The 17,419-nt window shown below is 34.5% G+C and overlaps 1 long non-coding RNA gene across 1 annotated transcript in view; it reads right to left on the reverse strand.

Moving 5' to 3' along the window:
• The window catches only part of LOC106730501, a 238,775-nt gene that overhangs the window by 106,499 nt on the left and 114,857 nt on the right, over nucleotides 1-17,419 (reverse strand). The gene's annotated exons all lie outside the window — the stretch shown is intronic.

Below are 17,419 nucleotides of genomic sequence, written 5' to 3' on the forward strand. Positions count from 1 at the left end.
AAATCAAAACCACAATAAGGTATCACCTCATACCAGTCAGAACGGCCATCATTCAAAAGGCCACAAACATAAATGTTGGAGAGGCTGTGGAGAAAAGGGAACCCTCCTACACTATTGGTGGGAATGTAGTTTGGTGCAGCCATTATGGAAAACAGTATGGAGATTCCTCAAAAGACTAAAAATAGACCTACCATATGATCCAGCAATACCACTCTTGGGCATACATCCAGAGGGAACATTAATTCAAAAAGATACATGCACCCCCGTATTCACAGCAGCACTATTTACAATAGCCAAGACATGGAAACAACCTAAATGTTCATCAACAGATAACTGCATAAAGAAGTTGTGGTATATTTATACAATGGAATACTACTCGGTGATAAAAAAGAATCAAATAATGCCATTTGCAGCAACATGGATGGACCTGGAGAACGTCATTCTAAGTGAAGTAAGCCAGAAAGAGAAAGAAAAACACCATACGATATCACTTATATGGGGAATCTTTTAAAAAAAGACAAACTTATTTATGAAACGGAAACAGATTCACAGACATAAAAAAACAAACTTATGGTTACCAGAGGAAAAGGGGGGTAGGAAGGGATAAATTGAGAGTTTGAGATTTGCAGATACTAACTACTATATATAAAATAGATTAACAACAAGATCCTACTGTATAGCACAGAGAAGCATATTCAATGTCTAGTTGTAACTAGATATTGTGGTTAAAAAGATAATAGTGGTTAAAAAGAATATGCAAACAAATAGATGTATGTTCTTGTATGACTGAAGTATTGTGCTATACACCAGGAACTGACACAACATTGTAAACTGACTATACTTCAATAAAAATGTATTTAAAAAATACTGAATTAAGAAAGATTATTGATAGAAAACACAGATCACTGTAACAAGGAACTAGAAATTATAAAGATGAACCAATCAAAAATAGACAATTCAACTGCTGAGATAAAAAGCAATCTAGAAACAATGAATAGATGACTAAATGACCCAGAAGAACGAATAAGTTATTTGGAAGACAGAATAATGGAAATCGCCCAATCAGAACAGCAGACATAAAGATAAATGAAAAAAAAAAAAATGAAAGCAACACAGAAGATCTATGGGATAATATAAAACACGCCTATCTACACATAAGGGTTCCAGAAATAGAAGAGAGAAGGGGACCAAAAATGTATTTGAAGAAATTATGGCTGAAACCTTCTAAACCTAAAGAAGGAAACAGATATCCAGGTACAGGAAGCACAGAAGATCCCAAACAAGATGGACCCAAAGAGACCCACAACAAGACATATAACAATTAAAATACAGTTATGGGTCAACATACTTGAACTCTATGGTAACCACAAAACAAAAAAATACAGTAGGGTCACAAAAACAAAAAAGAAAGGAGCTCAAGCATAATACAAAAGAAAATCACAAAGGGAAAAACAAAAAGAAGCAATGAACAAAGAAGAACTACCAAAGCATTAGAAAACAAGAATTAAAATGGCAGGAAGTACATACCTATCAATAATTACTTTAAATGTCAATGGACTAAATGCTCTGACCAAAAGACACAGAGTGGCTGAACGAATTAAAAAAAAAAAAAACAAGAACTTTCAATATGCTGCCTACAAGAAATTCACTTCAGGGTGAAAGACATACACACAGACTGAAACTTAGGGGACAGAAAAAAGATGTATCATGAATATAGAAATGACAAGATAGCAGGGGTGGCAACACTCAGGTCAGACAAAACAGACTTTAAAACAAAGATCATAAAGAAAGACAAAGAAGGGCATTATTTAACGATAAAGGGATCAGTGAAAAAATAGTATATTATACTTGTTAACATACGTACATTCAATATAGGAGCACCTAAATACATAAAACAAAGACTAACAGACATAAAGAGAAAAACTGGCAATAATACAAAAATAGTAGGAGACTTTAACACCCCAATTACATCAATGGACAGATCATCCAGACAGAAAATCAGTAAGGCAACAGAGGTCCTAAATACACAAAAGACCAGGTGGACTTATTTGATATCTACAGGACACTTCATCAAAAAACAAAACAAAACAAAACAGAATACCTCTTTTTTTTTCAAGCATGCATAGAACATTCTCTAGACTAGACCACATATTCAGTCACACACAAAAAAAGCCTCAAATTTAAGAGGATAGAAATTATTTCAAGTATCTTTTCTGACCACATGATATGAAACTAGAAATAAGCTACCGAAAGAAAAATGAGAAAAGAATAAACACATGAAGACCAAACAATATGCTACTAAAAAAACCAATGGGTCAATGGTATCAAAGAAGAAATTAGAAAAAGCCTCAAAACAAATGAAAATGAAAACACAACCTTACAAAAACCTATGAGATGCAGCAAAAGTAGCTCGAAGAGGGAATTTTCTTGCATTCAGGACTTCTTCAAGAAATAAGAAAAATTTCAAATAAAAAACCAAACCTACCACCATAGAAAATTTAAAAAAGAAGAACAAATAAAACCCAAAGTCATAAGAAAGAAGGAAGTAATAAAGATCAGAGATGAAATAAATAAAACAGAGATCAAAAGATAATAGAAAAGATCAGTAAAACCAAGAGCTGTTTTTTTTTAAAGATAAAAGAAAAGAGGGAGGACCCAAATAAACAAAACAAGAAGCAAAAGAGGAGAAATAACAACCAATACCACAGAAATACAAAAAAAAAATTCATAAAAGAACACCATAAACATGAACAATGTGCCAACAAGCTAGACAACCTAGAAAAAATGGGCATGTTTCTAGAAACCTACAGCTTGCCAAAACTGAGTCACGAAGAAACATAATTTGAACAGACCAATCACTACAAGTGAAATGGAATTTGTAATTAATAACAAAAAACCCAAAAAACAAAAACAAAAACAAAAACATCTCTGCAAACAAAAGTCCACAACTAGATGACCTCAAAATGGAGTTTTACCAAATTCTAATTCTATCCTTCTCAAACTATTCCAAAAAATTGTAGAGGAGGGGACAGTCCCAAATTCATTCTATGAGGCCACCATCACCCTGATATGAAAACCAAAGACACTACAAAAAAAGGAAATTACAGGCCAATATCTTTGATGAATATAGATGCAAAAATCCTCAACAAAATAATAGCAAACTGAACCCAATAATACAGAAAAAGGATCATACATCACGATCAATTTGGATTCAATCCATGGTCACAAAGATGGTTCAACATACACAAATCAATTAATGTGATACACCACACTAAAAAAAAGGAAAGACAAAACCTACATGATCTTCCCAATAGGCACATAAAGAGCATCTGACAAAATTCAATATCCATTTAAGGATCAAAGTGGGTATAGAGGGAACATATCTCAACATAATAAGGGCTGTTTACAACAAATCCACAGTCAACACAATACTCAAAGGTGAAAAGCTGCAAGCCTTCTTGCTAAGTTCAGGAACAAGACAAGGATGCCCACTCTTATCACTTCTATTCAACATATTATTGAAAGTCCTAGCCACAGCAATGTACAAGAGAAACAAATAAAAGGTATTCGAGTTGAAAGGGAAGATGTAAAAATGTCACTAACTGCAGATGATATGATACTCTATAGAGAACCCTAAAGTCTCCACACAAAAGCCATTAGAACTAATTAATGAATTCAGCAAAATAGCAGGCTATAGGATTAATAAACAAATCTGTTGCATTTCTTTACACTAATAATGAAATATCCAAGAGAGAAAGTAAAAGAAAAATTCCATTTAAAATCATATCAAAAAAATAAAATACTTACAAATAAACTTAACAAAGTAAATGGAAGACATATATGCTAAAAACTAGAAAACACTGATAAAAGAAATTGAAATAACTCAGATAAATGGAAAGATACCCCCATGCACTTGGATGGGAAGAATTAATATTGTTAAAATGGCCATACTACTGAAAGCAATCTATAGATTTAACGCTATCCCTCTCAAAATATGCATGACTTTTTTCTCAGAACTAGAACAAATAATCCTAAAATTTATATGGAATCACAAAAAAAAAAAAACAGAATTGCCAAAACAATCCTGAGGAAAGAGGGCAAAGCTAGAGGCATAACCCTTCCAGACTTCAGACAAATACTACAAAGTTACAGTAATCAAAACAGTGTGGTACTGGCACAAAAGCAGACATATGGATCAATGGAAATGAACAGAGAGCCCAGAAAGAAACTCACACACCTACAGCCAACTCATCTACATCAAAGAAGGGAGGGATATACAATGGAGAAAAGACAGTCTCTTCAGCAAGTAGTGCTGGGAAACCTAGACAGCTACAAGTAAATCAATGAAATTTGAACACTCCAACACACCATATACAAAATAAACTAAAAATGGTTAAAAAAAAAAAAAACTAAATATAAGACGTGACACCATAAAACACCTAGAAGAGAACATAGGCAAAACATTTTCTGACATAAATAGCAGCAATATTTTCTTAGATCATATCATCTCACAAGGGAAAAGAGATAAAAGCAAAAATAAATATTTTTTCAATGTTAGTGTGACCTAATCGAACTTAAAAGGTTTTGCAAAGCAAAGGAAACAATCTACAGAATGGAAGAAAATATCTGCAAGAGATGCAACTAATGAGTGATTAATATCCAAAATATACAAAAAACTCACAGAACTCAATAGTGAAAAAACAAATAACCCAATCAAAAAATGGACAAAAGATCTAAACAGACATTTCCCCAAAGAACATATACAGATGGCCAAAAGGCACATGAAAACTTGCTCAGTATTACTAATTATTAGAGAGAGAAATGTGGATCAAAACCATAATGAGCTATTATCTCACACTGGTCAGACTGGCTATCACTTATTATTACAAACAATAAATTCTGGAGAGGATGTGAAGAAAAGGAAACCCTTGTACACTGTTAGTGGGAAAGTAAGTCACTGTGGAAAAGGGTATCCAGCTTCTCCAAAATACTAAAAATAGAGGTACCATACAATCCAGCAATCTGACTCTTGAGTATACATCTGGAAAAAACAAAAATTCTGATTGGAAAAGATACATATACCCCAATGTTCATAGCAGCACTATTTACAATAGCCAAGATACAGAAACAACCTAAAAATATCCATCAACAGATTACTGGCTTAATAAGAAGTGGTATACATATGATGAAATATTACTCAACCATAAAAAAGAATGAAACATTGCCATTTGCAGCAACATGGATGGACCTAGAGAATATTATGCTTAGTAAATATTATGCCTAGTAAATTTTAAGTGAAACAGAGAAAGGCAACTATATGACATCACTTATATGTGGAATTTAAAAATAGTACAAATGAATCTATATACAAAACAGTAATAGGCACACAGACATACAAAACAAACTTATAGTTACCAAAGGGGAGAGGGAGAAATGGACAAAGTAGGAGTATGGAATTAACAGATACAAACTATTATACATAAAACAGACAAGCAATAAGGATTTACTATGTAGCACATGGAATTATAAACTCAATTATTTTATAATAAACTATCATGGAATATAATCTGAAAAAAAAATGTCCTGAATCGAGGACATTAATGAACTCATCTATATAACAGAAACAGACTCACAGACATAGTAGACAATCTTACAGTTACCGGGGGAAAGAGGGTGGGAAGGCATAAATTTGGAAGTTTTGAGATTTGCAAATGTTAGCCACTATATATAATAGATTAAAAAAACAAATTTCTTCTGTATAGTACAGGGAACTATATTCAATATTTTATAATAACCTTTAATGAAAAAGAATATGAAAATGATACATGTATGTATATGCATGACTGGGACACTGTGCTGTACACCAGGAATTGACATGTTGTAAATGACTGTATTTCAATTAAAAAATAAAGAACTGAATCCCTATGCTGTATAGCTGAAACTCACACAATATTGTAAATCAACTGTACTTCAATAAAAAATTGTTTATGATTCCATGTCTCCCCTAGTGGAACACCAGGACTTCCAGGGCTTGTGTGGTTCAGGAAAATGGTGGACAGGCCTCTGATGGCAGTTCTTGTTTTTTGCTGTTGAGCTACTCATTGTTTAGGCTTACATGATTCTCTTAAAGGCAAATGACTCTGCTGGTGTCATGGCAGCTCAGCCACAAGAACTTGGTTCCAGCTTCCAAGGCCATGAGATTTGCTGGTCAGAAAGACTTAAATGAGGACATGAATCCATGCCACAATGAACAGCACCCCCTCAGTCACACGCAGCCAAAGCACAAAACATCTGGGACCAGTCACTTGTCCCTACTACTCAAACCAAAGGAATGCAATTCACTCTCCTAGTAGTCTGATCACTTCTTTCTTCTGACCAGCCAGTGTCAAGCATTTTTACCCACAAGAAATCCACCTTAATTTTCTCAGATTTCCCAGTACCTTCAAAAACAAAGCCTGACTGCAGTTATTTTGCAAATACCTAGCAACATGACTTTTTCTAGTCTTAAACACAAAAGCTGTCATTCCTTCCTGGCACAAGGGAGCAGAGAACACATGAGCCACAGTCCTGTCTGCAAATCCTGGATGAGAACGTCATCTTGTAATTCTTTGAAGTCAGGAAGCAAAACAGAAAAGGCATTAATGGACTTCATCATAGGAGGAGGACTCCATCAGTGGTCCTCTCAAGGCATGTGACAGAGTAAAAACTCCAGGGAGAGGAAAACCTAGTGGAAACCAAGGGATACCAGAACAGATAGAAAAGGTTAAGAATTAAAATGTGGGCTCAGACGGTACATCAGAGAGTCCCACTAATAACTGAAAGGAGAGATGCTAAGGGGTTAGAGCTGGCTACAACACAATTCCTTTTCTTACAGCCTCTACCGAAAGCAAAATGGAGTTGGCATCTTCTTAGGTCTTTTTGTGGGGTAACAACAATAACAGCTCCATTTAATTGAAAACTAGCTATGAACTCAGACACCATGTAAAGTGAAGTGCTTTACATGCATTAGTTCCTTTAATCCCTGTATGAACTCTATGATGTAGGGGTATTATTTTTTCCTCTATTATTAAGCTTTCAGTTGCAAGTAAAAAAAAACCCCCAAACCCTGCACCTCAAACTGACTATGTAATACCCAGAAGTCGAGAGGTAGAGCAGACTTCAGGTTTATCAGTTCCTTAAGAGCATCATCAAGGAGCTTTCCATCTCTCCATCCCCCTTCAACATGTTGGCTTCATCCTATGGCTGATTACCCTCATGGTCAAGAGGTATCTGCTACCAACAACTGAGCATAATCACCTGTCCACATTCAACAGAACTGGCCACTCTTTTGTACCTTGTTGAACCCAAGTAGTTCAGGCCTGTCCATCCATGAAGCAATTACTGGCAAGGAGTCTGGACGGCAACAAACATCTTAGATAAATCCTAGAAAGTGGAATGATATTGGAGAGCCAACCAAAATGACCACTGCTCTAATACTTGAGGGAAATGAAGAGCTATGAAGTTAAGTGTTTTGTCTAACTTCACATAGTTGTAAGAGTTCTGCCTAGAAACGAAGTGCATGTTCTTAACCCTGGTTCTAAGCATGTGGGCACGTGGGAGATGGGTTCTCAGAACTCAAATTTAGATGCTTATTTATAAGACAAATAAGACAGATTTACCAAAAATCACCTTGTTTTTTGCAGATACGAAAAACTAAACGGGTAAAATTATTTATGTAAGGGGACACTATATTTGTGGGACTTGGGACTCTAGAGTTTTTTGGTTTTTGTTTTACATATTGCAATGAAAAGTAAGTGAAGCAGCTAAGAGTGAAAATTACGACCCAAGGAAAGTACAACAGTTCATCTCCCAGCTTCATCTGAAGCAAAGAAGACTGCTTGTTAAACATCCACTTGTTTCTTTTCTGTGACTGTGTTTTAATTACTAGCCATTTCCCTTGTCATGTGAATTGCATTCCAAGTCTTGAAAATAAATGAACAAAATATTTATTTCAACAAAATGTTTTCCTTCCCTACTTCTAAAAAGTGCAAAGTGGCCAAATAAAATTCATCATCCAAATACAAATCATTTTTAACAGGTCATATAAATGACTGGTTCTATTAACTATTGAATCAATAAAGGAGAAACTCCTTCAGTGCCCTGGGAATCACATGATGGATCGTTCCTTTCATCAATAACTCTGAATAGCTCTGTGTTAATAAGTACTTCATATTACTCATCACAGATTACTTGTCAGTAAGTAGGAAGATGGGAGGAATCTCCCAGATCCCTGATCTCATTCACTGTCTATGTGAACTTAGGGATAAAGAAGTCTAAGGAATCCTTCCTCCAAAAGTTAAGAATGGTACCCATTAGAAGAAATAGAATTATGCTGAATAAATGAAAATGGAAATCAAAGTCTCCCATTTTCCCTTATCTTTTTTATTCCTTCTTTATCTTATTTGTAAAACACTATGTTCTTAGTTATTTTCAATTTTTCCTAATTTTCTTCTTAAAAAGCATAAGGGAATTACATACTATTTTCTTCTTTCCCTATTTTATTCAACCATTCATCTTCCCTATATATTGTGGACAGATTATCAGTTAATGTTCAGATATTTTTTCTATAGATACATAAGTCATATAAACAAAATAACTATAAATAACTTCTTAGTGAAATCACTCTGTGATGTTTAAAACAATTTTCGTATTTGACAATGTATATGTATTTGAACCTCCAGATTAAATGGTAGGATTTTAATACTGGGATGATTTCTTTTGTGTGAGTGCATAATGTGAACAGTCAAAAATAATGATAAAATTAATATCTTCCAGTGAGCTTAACTTGGCTTGTTTATCAGTGACAGGATACTCTGAGGATGATGAAGAGGGAAATGATAAAAATACCTGGCTGAGTACAGAGATAAACAATTTATTTTCTAATGAAACTAAAGACGAAAACAAAAAGATTTAATTTAGTTTTAACGACCAACATTTAGAGATGTCAATCTCTTTTTTTAATTCTGGTCATTCCTGTGACTCTGAATGGTATCTCATTATGATTTTAATTTACATTTCCCTGATGACTGACGATGTCGGGCACCTTTTTCACGGGCTTTTTGACCACATACATACTCTTTTGTGATGTTACTAAGTTTCTTTTACTTTTTGTGGGGAGGGGGTATTATTTGTCTTTTTATTACTGATTTGTAGGAGCTTATTAAATATTCTGGATATTTTTTAACATTCTGAGAATTTTGTTGCCATTATTTTTTCCCAATCTGTGGCTTGACTTCGTTTTAAATGGTGTCTTTTGATGAGCAGATATTCTTTTTTGATGAGGTCCCAATTATTAATTTCAACTTTATGATTAATACTTTTTGTATTCTGACTAAAATATTATTGCCTATCACAAGTTAATGAAGATATTCTTCTAATGTTTTCGTCACGGAACTTTATGGTTTTTAGTTTCACATTTGCACCTATGTCCATTCAAATTAATGCTTATGTTTGGAATGAGGAATGTATTTATTGCAGTTTATTTCTAACTGTCCCAGCAAGATCTGTTAAAAAGACTTTGCTATATCTTTCGGTTTGATTTGGTACCTTGATCAAAACTCAATTTCCATATGGGTGTGTATCTATTTCTGAAATTTCAGGTCTTTTCCACTGTTCTATTGTCTACTGTTGTACCAAGTACATGGTTTTATCACAGCTTTGTAAGTCTTGACATCAAGTATACAAGTTTCCAAAATTTCTTTATTCACTGTTGTTCTGGCTTCTTTGTTTTAGATCCTTTGCATTCCACATGGATTTTAGATTCAGCTTATTTCCTCCCAAAAAGTCTGTTGGAATTCTGATAGATATTGCTTTGAATCTGTACATCGGATTATAGAAAATATCAGTTCTATCCATCCACAAACATTTATATCTTTCCATTTAAGAATTCTTCAATTTCATTCAGCAATGTCTTGTAATTCCAACAAAGAGGTCTTTTCCGTATTTTGTTAGGTTTATTTCTACATATTCGATTTTTTTAGCGTTATTATAAATGTAATTGTTATTTTAATTTTATTTTTCAGTCATTGTTATTTATAGAAATGCAGGTGATTACTGTATAGTGATTTTTATACTGAAAACATATATCTTCTTGACAAATTAATCTTTTTACAAATATGGAATGTCCTATATCTCTGGTAAGTTTTGTTGTCTTGATATTAAAATAGCCATTAGCTTTTTTATATTTAGTATATACATGGTATATATTTTTATACCTTTTTAATTTTTAATCTACCTGTGTCTACTGCAGACACTTTATGGTTGGGTCCAGCTTTTTGATCTAGTCTACAAATCTCTACCTTTTAAGTAAAGCATGTGTCCAATTAATATTTTATATAATTATTAATATTGCTGTGTTTTAATCCCCAAGTTAATATTTGTTTTCTATTTATTCCATTTGTTATGTCTCTGCAACTCCTTTCCTGCCTTTCAGAGGAGAAATGAGCATTACTGAATATTACTGAATTTTATTTCATGTATTGATTGCTACTACATTTTACACATAATTTTAACAGTGGAGCTAAATATAATATGCATCTTTAAGTTATGTTATTTTTCTATCAAATAGTACACTAACTCATAAACAGTATAAAAATTGCATAGTAGTATTTCATTTGCCCCCCCACCGTGTTCTTCTTATCGTATACTTTACTTCCATATATGTTAAAAACCTACAACACACTGTTACTGCTTTTGCTTTAAACACTTGTTCTTTTTAAAGAAATAAATACATACAATTAAAACACAGAAGGGTTAAAAGAAAAGGTCTTTTTTGAGTTCCGTTTGTTATCATTCTCTTTAGCCTGAAGTCTTTCTGCATTTCATACTGCGAAAGTTGCCTGGAGATAAAATATTTCAGCGTTTTCTATCTGAAAATATCATTATGTTACCATCCTTTTTGAAGGCTATTTTTGCTAGATATATAATTCTAGGTTGACAGACCTATTTTGTTCTTTCAGCACTTTCAAAATGTCTTTCCACAGTCTTTTGGCTTCTATTATTTCTAGTGGGAACTTATCCATCCCCTTTATTGATATTCAGTTGTATATACATGCATCCTTTTTCTCTGGCTGGTTTTAAGCACTGCTCTGTATCTTTGTTTTTTCTTTTTATTTAATCTGCTTGAATTTTACAAGTGGCTTGGATCTTTCATCAATTATAGAAGGTTCTTAACTATTATTTTATCAAATATTATTTTTACGCCATTCACCTTTTACTCTCCTTCTTGCACTTTGTCATATTTTCCCACAGATCTCAGGTGTTTTTTGCCTTTTTTTAAACTTTTCTTTCATTTAAGTATTTTCTATTGACTATTTTGATTTTACTGACATCTTCCTCTACTGTGCGCATCTGCTCTTAAGTCTATCAAATGAACTCTTCCTGACATTACATTTTTCATTTCTATTTAGTTTGATTTTTTAAAATAGTTTTTGTATTTCGGCTAACATTTTCCACTTCATTGTGGGTGTTGTGCACCATTTCTACTGTATGTTTTATTCCTTTTTATCCCCTAGATTTTAAAGCCACTATGTGATGTTTCAAACATTTGGTTCATTTCTGGATCTGCTTCTATTGACTATTTCTTCTCTTGACCATGGATGCCATTTTCTTGTCTTGCTGTGTGTCTTTAAATCTTTAGGTATATGCTAGACATTATGTAACAAAACAATAGAATCCAAAGCAAATAATGTTTACCTCCAGAAAGGTGCAGGCTCTTATTTCTGTCAGTCTCCTAGAGGTGAAATGAGTGGGTTACCTGGGTCTGAACTTTGTTGCTGTTTTAGTTTGATTCAGTTCACCACTGGCTTGAAATATTTTGAGGAAGGAATTACAACTTTCTTATCAGCAAGGGCTGAGATCTGAGCACTGGCAATATTTCAGAGCCACCAGCTTTCAGAAGTGTTGGGGCTATCAGCATATTTTACTGCCTAGTTATATAAGATTCTGAGATTACTCTTTAGAGTCTCTTTTCTCTCCAGTCTTAACACTGACTACTTTCTGTACCTCAGGAGATATTTTGCAACCTTTTGCTTTCTTTTACATTCTTTAGAAAACTGAGAGCCATACACTCATGAAGGGCCTCAATGCCTTGGAGTGGATACCTTAGTGCTCCTACTCACTCTCATTCTTTGATAATTAAAGCTTGTAGTTCCTGCACAGACAGAATGTTCTTTGAACTCTTCTGTGAGGCCCACAATCTTTAGTCTGTAAAAGTCTAGACTGCCTCACGTTTATCTTAGCTGTTTAACTAAATATTTATCCTAATAGGAGCATCTCAGAATCCTTATTTAAAGATAACATTACAGTAGTATGTTAAAAGAAATCTGTTCCTTAAAATTATGCAATCCACACAAAGACAGTTTGATAGTACATAGTCTGGTTAACACTAGTTTTGTTAGGTAGACTGTGACTGTATTAAAATATCATTATTTTTAAACACTCTAACTTTACTGCTAGATGGCCTCTTGGTCTAGTGGAACTCTGTCACAAGATGATTCCTGATTTATTCTTTGCTTCTTCATTGCTCACTAATGAAGCCTGGAAGCATCATGTAACTTCATCGCTTCAATTTTCTCAGTCTGTTCATTATCCACTCCAGAGAGAAATGGGAGAATTAATAAGGCTCTAAAGTACTTTGAAAACTTTTAAACAGGTACTATGTAAATCGAAGCAGTCATTACCACAGATACTTTGTTTAAAATATTATTTTTATAATTCAAAAAAATCATAGTAGTCTTTTCAATTGTTTAGTCTATATCTGTATCTATATCTGGTATTTATCACCATGCAGATGAGGACTAGCTAATGATTCATGGATCTAGCTTCTCAATTTTGAAAAAAAATTAATAAATGAAAAGTTGGCTCATTTTAATTTTAGGATGTAATGTTATCTACACATAGCAGCCTGTATACAGCTTTTAAAATCTTGGAAGGATAATACAATTTATAGAATTCCTGCTGGATGTAACAGTCCACTTGAATCAATGGTAGTCCATGGAATTGCATCTGCAATTGTGCCCTCGTGCTAACTTACAGGAAAAAATAAATTTCTCACATCGTCATGGAAAATGGGAGTGCAGTTGGTAGTTACAATGTACGATAATTTTGAAGGCAAAATTTATCCTCTTACTGTCATGGGAGTGTATATCTCCCACTGCAGTAACATCATTGAAAAGGTTCCTCTCCATAGGCCTGTGTGAGTGTTTCAAGGTGAAAAATTTAAGTTTTAAATGGACACATGCATTACTGAAGCATCTAAAAAAGCTACTCTAGAATTAGAACATTTAAAACTACGGTAGAAGTTAAAGTAAGTTTCCAGAGAGTATTCATGACTCCTTCTATCAAGGCTCACAGTCTGCACTGTGAATTTGAACACACTATGATATGTGAAAAGAATAGTGACTCAAATGTAAAAATCAATGTCTCTGCTATGTGCCAGTCCACCAGAGTGTCTGTCTTCACCCTTGGGGCATTTTACTAATCTTTGTCAATAGAAAGGCTTCTGAATTCTGCTGTGTAGTACCTTAAAAAGAAATCAGTCTATTTTTAAAAGCCATGCAAATATTCTGTTCTCAAAACTACATTTTACTGTTATAGGGAGCTTAATGTTTTATTATTTCATGAAAAAAACTATTCATATTCTCTGATAAAAAATGCACTAGATCAGAGTTCTCCAGAGTGTTATGGTACACTCTTATTAGCAAAATGATGTTGAGCAAAATCCCCCAATACATGCATATTTATTTATTTGTAAATTATATGCAAGTACTATCATTATTAACTAGAATCTAAATGCAGAATATACACTTGGGGTTATAGCCATCTCTAATAATGATGTGCGTAAACCTATATTAGAAATAGTCTTAGTAATTTCACTTTTGTTGGCTAATTGTCAGATCTGTTTACATTTTGTTTGTTCATTTTTTCATGAATGTTGGCAGGTGCTGGCTCACATGAGAAGTAATAGTGACAGCTCTGCCAATGTCTAGGTGTTTGTGCTTGCATTATGAGTATAACCTTTACTCTGTAGTTTATCTGCTAGAATCTTTTAAAGTCACCTGTACTTTTTAATTAAGAATGATCTTTCATTAAAGTGGGTGATAATGCATACATAGACTTCCTAAATCAGGCACACATAATTGCAATATGGCAAAATAGACTGAATATTTGTATAGCATATATAATTTGTGACAGCATGACATATGAACTGGGTAAGAGGGCCTTGTTCATTTCACACACTATTAGAAAAAATTAGTTTATTTCCTATTTTTAGATAAAAAGAGGTAATTTTTTTTTTTTCTGTATTCCATCTCGTTCACCCACTGGGTTGTGTGCCTCCTTCTTTGAAACCCACTGGCTTAAATGACTCATTTGAAAAATGGGAAAACAGAACACAATTAAAGGAGAGGAAAGTGCTATTATTAGCCGTCAAAAACATCATGCTCCAAGTAAAAGTCAAACTGAAAATCAAGAAAGGATGAAAACACAGACAAGGACCAAATTACATTCATTTCTGGTGATCTTAATTTAAAAAGAGAAGACGATTTCTCTCCTAGACGAGAAGGAACGAGGGGACATATGACAGGGAGAGCTGATTCCAGGCGTACATAAGCAGCATGCAGGAGGCAGACATAGCCGGCAAGGCAAGAGCTAAAAATGAAGAGAATGAATACCAGTGCTGAAGAGAAAAAGCTTTAGTAAAAATCACAGGTAATAATTCAGTAGAAATGAAGCTGGGAAAGGAGAGAGATATTTTAATTGTGAGTGAGCTTAAGAATATGCTATTGTTATCATGATAAGGTTGTAATAAAAGAGAAGGAAGTTATTATCCTCCTCAGACATCGCTTTTATCTATATCACCGGAAAAACCAAGTCATCATCTATTAGTACTTTTAGCAACAATGACTCAGTGACACCACTTTCTTACTTCTTAGCTTTGTCTCTGTCTCAAGAACCAACTCTTTCTCCTCCTGTAAAACTCAGGGCCCCTTCTTTGCCATCCAGCTCCTCACTTCCTAGTGCCACCAAGACCCTAACTCTCAATTGATTCCGCCCTTTTAGTCATTTTCAAACCCTCCTCATGGCTTTCACCCTAAGTCTTCAAACATGTATAGTTCTCTGCTCTCCTGGAAAATATTCGCTTGACCCAGCTGCCCTCTTGAGCTTTTGCTACAATTTTTTTCCCCTATTACTGTCAAACTTTTCAAATAAGCAGCCTTTATCTGCTGCCTCCATTTCTTCCTGACATATCCTGGAATCAGGCTTCTGTTCTCACTACTTTGCTAAAAAAGCATTTCCCATCATTCTCATCCAATCATTACTATGGCTTATGTATGTTTAATAGTTGTTTCATATCACCTGTCTCCCACCTTCTCCCACTCTGCCTTACCTCTAGGCCTGGTCTTTTCCACTTCTTGCCCCAGTCCAGACTCGCCCTTTCCTGTCTAGAATCTTCACTGCACCATGATGACACCTCTCCATTCACAGGACTAACGTTCCCTCCTTTAAGACACAGAACGTTTAATTCCTCACCCTTACTTGTAACTTTCTTCTATTTTTCCCATCTGCACTTACTAAATCATCATTTGTTGCAATAGAAGAGACTCAAATACTGTTTCTTGAGTGAATGAATAAATGAATGGTCATGTATACTATGCCTGGTTGAGAACAATCCTTATTGTTCTACCACACCCAGACTTACCTTCTATCTTTATTATGTTGATAAACTACAGCCATAAGGTTTTGGTGTGTCCTTGAGTCACTGTATATAACTAAATTTGCCAAGCTACTTGAATGCAACATTAACTAGCCAGGAAACTTTAAAGTGCAGGATGTGGTGACCAGCAATACACAGTAGGGCTAAGTCGAGGAGCTTCTCCTAGTAGCATTCTCATGAAGACTATATGCACAACTACCCTTTAGGCATGTTTTTCTGTTCTAAAATATTCTATTTTTAAAGCACAGTAAGTAAGAAAGATGTTAATCAACATATACACTAGACAAGAGTTACAAGAAACAGATGTAATACTTAAACCAAAAGTTAAAAGTTGTGAAACACAGGCACTGAGGGATGATCTGACTCTGTTCTATTTCCACTTACCATAAATTTCAACTCATTTTTGTTCTCGGGTTGCCTGCAGCCTGGTGTGTGTTGAAGCCTTTCAATTAACTAGCTAATATATTTAAGCTCTTCTCTAAGAATGACATTCACTACTTTCTCTTTGCAAGTGCTTGCCAATCGATACCAGTAGAGATGAACTCAAAGTCATGAATAAGGTGATTATGCGGCTTTTGTGCTTGCCTGACTGTGCTGCTCCCTCCAGGGAAAACCTGACGTGCCTGAGGTTCCTACTTGCTTCGCCACATCATATCCCTGAGTTTTGATTTGGCTGATTTACTACAGAATGAAAATCATATAGAGCCCTCTACTTCCTCCCAATAGCTTATTCTTGAAGTAAGTATATTCAGCAGAATATGAAATCTGTTGACAAGGATTCCTTTTTGGTTAGACGCCCTCATTTTCCAGTATGGGGGCGAGCGTCAGTAATTCCTTCTATGGAAAACTGAAACTTCTCATAACAACAAAGTAAATGAATATAATATGTGGCATGACCTTATAAAAACAATGATATAATACACTGTATTATTTATATCACTCTTCAATTTTAAGATCTTTTTCTGTTCTAGGAAGCCTTCTATAGTGATTCTAACCTTTACTGATGTCTTTTGCCTCTGAATATTACAGAAATGAAAAGTCTGCACTGCATTACATAGTGCATATGCTATCATTTTCTGTTTGTTGTCAACCGCCTCTGCCTCTTTGAGGGTGGGGACCGTATCTTTTAGTTTAGATCTCCATCATATTGCATATTGTAAATTATGGTATAGTAGTCAATTAGCATTCTTGTGTCTATGAACAACTGTTGGCCAGGGGATGTGGAGAAATGTGGAAGTTAGTGACCAAGACAGTGTCAGACTGCATTAGTCAGGAATTTCCAAACTGCAAGTAACACAGATCCAGCCCAAACTTGTTTTACTCCTCCTTTCATTCAACAAATATTTACTGAGCTCCTATTATTTACAGACCAGACACTGCCTTAGATGCTCAGAACATCAATGCATAAAACAGAGCCAGATTCCTCCTCCTAGGGAGCTTCCATTGAAGCAGACTGAGATAGATAGTAAACATAATAAATAACCAGAAAATATAATGGCAGATTATGAGGGAGAAAAGAAAAAAAGAAAAATGTATGGAGTGTTGGAGAGTTGTTGGGAGGAGACTTCTGGTCAGGGGAGGCCTCACTGCAAAGGTAAAGACCTGAAGTAGATGAGAAAGCACCATGCCAATATAGGTGTGCTGTAGGCAAACAGAGCAGTCAAT

This window comes from Camelus ferus, chromosome 3, assembly GCF_009834535.1.
Source record: "Camelus ferus isolate YT-003-E chromosome 3, BCGSAC_Cfer_1.0, whole genome shotgun sequence".
NCBI classification, from domain to species: Eukaryota; Metazoa; Chordata; class Mammalia; order Artiodactyla; family Camelidae; genus Camelus; species Camelus ferus.